This window comes from Dendrobates tinctorius, unplaced genomic scaffold (assembly GCF_039654945.1).
Source record: "Dendrobates tinctorius isolate UK_male_01 unplaced genomic scaffold, ASM3965494v1 ptg000222l, whole genome shotgun sequence".
Taxonomy (NCBI): domain Eukaryota; kingdom Metazoa; phylum Chordata; class Amphibia; order Anura; family Dendrobatidae; genus Dendrobates; species Dendrobates tinctorius.
In genome coordinates, this window is record NW_027361889.1 from 937,599 (window position 1) to 943,549 (window position 5,951).

Below are 5,951 nucleotides of genomic sequence, written 5' to 3' on the forward strand. Positions count from 1 at the left end.
TAAGAAGCAGCATTTTTGTACTTTGATATATACAGTATATATATTTAATTACTACGATTAGGGACTGTTGAAATAATATGTACACGAGGCATTTATGTATATTTTTATATTGTAGATCTTAAATTTTCTAGTTTTATGATGAAAATATGTGTATAAGATTTGTAATTGTCATTATATTTGTTGTAATAATTACAGATGTTAAACACTGAATATGTTCACACTGATTTTTTTTATAAAAAAGGAAAGTAAAACCCAATGAAACACATGCGGCTCACTCAAGGAAGAAGCTGCTTGGCGAAACCCAGTGTTATGGAAGGACAGGTGTGTCACGCGTTAGTAATGATTTACTATTTTGTGGTCTTTTATTAAAATGTTATGATTATAATAAAAACTTTCATCTTGGCTAAGTGTACCTGATGGGGCCGCCATATGTTTGTTTATGTTTTGAAGTTACTCGCACTGAAGACATTGGGAAGACGAAGATCTGACTGCCTAAAACGCTGGTACCGTCTTGTCATCCACATGCCAACACTGCAAGGATGGTAAGGAAGGAGAGTCCAGAAGGATATCTGTGGCCCTATGTGAAAAGATCCCATGTATAATTCTGATCCAGATTAGGAATCAGATTAGAGATACAGTAAAATTAGTAGTAATAAATATAGAAAAAGAGTTCATTCATATTTTACTTCTTTCTTCCTGTAACGGTGTAGAAAAGTTTATACTGTATGCTCTCAGAGGAGCTGTCAAATGCCAGTGCTGTGAAAAGTAAAAATGAGAAATGCCACCAAATACATACTGCAATGTATATAATACAGGGTCTTTGAAAATCTTTTTTTGCAGTTATGGGAGCAGATATAATTCACACTGTACAAAAATCAATGCTAAAAAAATAAGTTTGGGCAAAAAGTCTGGTCACCCTCTAAGGCTGTTTTCACATTTGCGCCTGTTTGCGCAGCGTTTCATCCCCAGCATTCCGTATGCATCATGTTTCCCTATCTGTAACATGGTGTACGCAGGGTCATGCGTTTGCATCAGTTCACATGCGTCAGTGTACACATGCATTGTTTTTCGGTGTGCGGGGGGGGCGGCGAACGCAACATGTTGGATTTTTGGAAGCGGCAAAAATCCGTTAAATATGCGCAGTCATGCGCATGCGGATGAGTGCATCAAAAAAATGCATTACTGTCTATGGGAACGCATGCATGTTCTTCAAAATGTAAATAGAAATTCCATGAGACACGCCCATTTTTGTCTGATGTCATATCGAACACATGCGCATAAACAACGCAAACACATGCAAAAACACTTGCAAACGCTGTTCTTTTTGGCGTCATGCATAAGATGATGCGGATAAAAACGCTGCGTAAACATGCGTTTGCATGCGGTTTTGCATACATTTGGGAATGTGGATGATACGCTGCGGACTTAAACACAAATATGAACCTAGCCTAAGTCACGAGTTGGCAGACTCCTTCAGAACGGGATCTACTTTTTGTTGCTATGGAGTTAGATAGTCTAAGAGGAAATCAGGAATAGGCCAATATAGTTTGCAATATTTTTTATATGTATCAATGCCTTGAAGATAAATAGTTTGTTACTTGTAATTGCCCCACTGCAATATATGCTTCATGTAGATGTGATCCTCCTTGTTTTTCACAAGATGACCAACTTTAAAAAAAAAATTATGATTGCCACATATCCAAGCCCTTTCCACATCATGCTGACTTCAACTCAAAAACATTTCCCAGATCCGTGCATTCCTCAACCAAGAATCTGCAAAAACCCTAGTCCATGCTCTCATTATCTCCCACCTCGACTATTGCAACCTCCTGCTCTGTGACCTCCCCTCTAACACACTCGCACCCCTCCAATCTATTCTAAACTCGGCTGCTCGACTAATCCACCTGTCCCCCTGCTACTCGCCGGCCTTTCCCCTCTGTCAATCCCAGCACTGGCTCCCAATTACACAAAGACTCAAGTTCAAAACCCTAACCATAGCATACAAAACCATCCACAACCTGTATCCTCCATACATCTGTGACCTCGTCTCCCAGTACTTACCTGCATACAACCTCCGATTCTCACAAGATCTCCTTCACGACTCTACTCTTATCTCCTCTGCATACAAGATTTTTCCCGGGCATTCCCCTACTCTGGAACTCTCTACCACAACATATCAGAATCTCGCGTACCGTGGAAACCTTCAAAAGGAACCTGAAGACCTACCTTTTCCAACAAGCCTACAACCTGCAGTAACCACCGATCCACCATACCGCTGCATGACCAGCTCTACCCTCGCCTACTGTATCCTCACTCATCCCTTGTAGATTGTGAGCCCTCGCGGGCAGGGTCCTCCCTCATCCTGTACCAGTTGTGACTTGTATTGTTTAAGATTACTGTACTTGTTTTTATTATGTATACCCATCCCGACATGTAAAGCGCCATGGAATAAATGGTGCTATAATAATAAATAATAATAATTTTGTCATACTCTGTTGGGAAATATTTATGCAATCTATGTCTACATTTCGAGATCCACTGGTTGTTCAGTGAATTTTGTGAGTTTCGTTAGCAAGTAGGAATAATGTATTGAGTTAGAATTATGAGAAATTGTTGTAATTTTCAGAATGGTAGGGGTGGATACATCTGTACCCTTGCACTTCCTATAGAAAGTCACATACAGACACATGTATGGCTTTACTTTCCCCAGTCCCGCATGCTCGGTGCATCAGGGTGATCCTCGACTCTGCCCACTCTTTCAAGCCACATATCCAACCCCTTGCCTCGTCCTGCCGACTCCAACTCAAAAATATTTCCCGGATCCGTGCATTCCTTGACCAAGAAACTGCAAAAACGCTAGTGCATGCCCTCATCATCTCCTGCCTCGACTATTGCAACCTCCTACTCTCTGGCATCCCCTCTAGCACTCTTGCACCACTCCAATCCATCCTACATTCTGCTGCTCGGCTAATCTACCTATCTCCCCGTTATACCCAAGCCTCTCCTCTATGCCAAGCCCTTCACTGGCTTCCTATTGTCCAGAGGCTCCAGTTCAAAACCCTAACTATGACATACAAAGCCATCAACAACCTGTCTCCTTCATACATCTGTGACATGGTCTCCCGGTACTTACCTACACACAACCTTCGATCCTCTCTAGACCACCTTCTCTACTCCCCTCTTATCTCTCTTCACACAACCGCATACAGGACTTCTCCTGTGCTTCCCCGATACTCTGGAACTTTCTACCCCAACACTTCAGGCTTTCGCCTACCACGGAAACCTTCAAAAGGAACCTGAAGATCCACCTCTTCCGACAAGCCTACAACCTGCAGTAATCCTCAGTCTGTTGAACCCCCGCATGACCAATTCTACCCTCTCCTAGTGTATCCTCACCCATCCCCTGTAGACTGTGAGCTCTCGCATGCAGGGTCCTCTCTCCTTCCATACTTGTGTGTGCCTGTTTTGCTCATGTTTATTGTCTATATTTGCCCCTTTCACATGTAAAGCACCATGGAATAAATGGCGCTATAAAAATGTATAATAATAATATGCAGTAGCATAAATGTCTTCTAACAGAGTATCGGACAATCGTGTTTTTCATTTTTTGTAAAATGGGTAATTTTGATTGCTCATCTCAGGATATGCCAAGCCAAGAGGAAGATAAGGAAAGACACATTTGTAACAGATGCAACTGGGTTCTGTTACTTGAGAATCAAAAAGTTCTTCATTCTTAAGAAGACACTAAATAAATATATAAATAGTGCATGATAGATTGCCTGCTCTATTATGATATTGCAAACGGACTTAAAGGGGTTGTCTATGCTTGGGATTCAAGTCTGCAGTCACTCAATGAGAATTCTGACAGCATGCAGTGTGCACACTGTCAAGATTCCCCACTGCCATGCCAGTGCTGGAAGCTGGCAAGCGAGTGGCCGAAAGCATTTTATTTTCATACATGCAATCACGTGCCAACTATATGTGCACGGCCTCATTCAATACAAATGAATTAAGCGAGGCTAGGCACGTCTAGTTACAAAGTTAGAATGTGGACCAAAGTATGCATACCACATACTTGCGGTCACATGACTGCCCGCTCCTGGCGCTGGTATGAAAAGTTGCCGACTCTGCTACAGATCTTGCACACAGATTTAAAGGGGCTGTCTATTCTTGGGATTTAAGTCTGCAGTCACTGCCCTATGTGAATCCTGACAGCAAGTAGTATGCATGCTGTCAGGATTCTCCAGTGATGGGAGTTGGCAGGCAAGTGACCGCGAGTATGCAATTGTCATACATTCAGTCATATGTCAATTAGACGTGCGCGGCCTCACTCAATGCAAACTAGTTGAGCAAGGCCGGGCACGGCTAGTTGGAAAGTTGGAATATGACTGAAACGTGCGGTCACATGACTGCTTCTTCCTGGCTCCGCCACCGCATAATCCTGACTGTGTGCGCTTTAAGGATTTACAAGTCTACAGTCACATAAAGGGACTTCAGACTTGAGCAACGAGCCTGTAAAACCACTCTGGGTTCAACTTGAAGAAAACCTTTGCTTTCCTAGAATATGATTTTACATTTTGTGGAAATGTTCTTGCTCTTCTAAGAATAAGAAAAGGTGTCCATATTGTTAACTTGGGTCATTAGATCAATAAAATGTTTATTTTTTCTAGTGTTACCTTGATGTCATTGATGATTCCCGGAAATTAAATAGAATAAATATCGGTGTTCTCTCTGGTTGTGCCCGAGTTCACACTCGTGCAATGTCTAGAGATCGTCTTATTTGTGGACAAATATATTCAGCATTAAGAAAATCAGACTGTTACGATGAAAAAGAAAGCAACCAGGTCAGGAAGAACAGATGCTGATGGCATACAAATGATCTGCACACAGGCGCTCAGACACAACGGTGGAGGATACAGCGCTACAGATGTTCTTCCTGAGAAGTGGTTTAATTAAGAGACGTGACTGGCACCTCCATACCACCTTGCCAGTGGAGATATGCCGAGGAATAGGAGCTGCTGAGCAAAGCAATAAATATCTGTCCTACAAACCGGCTAATAATTACATTTACAAGCATCTGTTTGTGTCCCGCTCCTGTCCTGTGGCTTTATAACGAGGCCTCCAAAACCTACAGTCTACCACTGACAACTCTATAAATGGCAAATAGACTGGAGCTGATGTGACGTTTTCCAACCACTAAATGCTGTTTTCTTTTCTTATTCTGGGTTTTCTAATTTCCAAGGATCCTGGGAATCTCTGCGATTAACTGATCGCCATAGGTTCGGTTTCAGAATCCCCCCAGCCATTGAGTGCTATTGCTTGATGAAGGTGTCATAAGCCATACATATCCTGTGCAACAAGCCAAATGAGTGGCCGACTATACAATGTACTAGCTATGGACCCCATTCTACGCCCGAGCAGTGAGAATTTTTATTGGTTATACATTTTCAATAAAATGGCGAGGAGTCAGCGCATGCGCATACTGTGGTCCTTTTTGGTCTGTGTCCACCAGTGGAACCTTCGGTAGGTGAAGATTGTGCCATTACAGAGGCGAGGACCTGGTGTGTGCAAGAACTGTCTGTAATGAAACTACTTGAGTTACATTTGTCTGCTATTACCTTCTTTTAGAGGAGAAAAAAATCATGAGAGATGCTGAAAATTGTAGAATATTTTTCACTATGTCTATGTCATAATAAGGGGCTGCAGAGGCTGCAGTAATACCAGTGCCTTGGGAATTTTAAGGACCTAAAGGACCCCATTATGACACCTGATGGGACTAATATTATTTTTAAAAAATGCATAAAAGTCAAAGGGTGTAGTCCAGATTTTTCAATGAAGACAAGGATCTTCAAGCATACCCCGGGTCCTTGAGCTTACAAAGGGTTATGAAAAACCTAGCAATCCCCACTGCAATTAAAGAGGAACATTCTCTCCTGCCCCGGAGCCCTCGT

General features: G+C 42.3%; 1 long non-coding RNA gene across 1 annotated transcript; it reads left to right on the forward strand.

The window, feature by feature from the left end:
- The first annotated feature begins 237 nt into the window (after window positions 1-237).
- Window positions 238-2,424, forward strand: LOC141058953 (uncharacterized). Its single transcript, XR_012222354.1, has 3 exons — window positions 238-321; window positions 451-542; window positions 2,130-2,424. It is a non-coding gene; the product is annotated as an uncharacterized lncRNA (long non-coding RNA).
- Window positions 2,425-5,951: the final 3,527 nt, after the last annotated feature.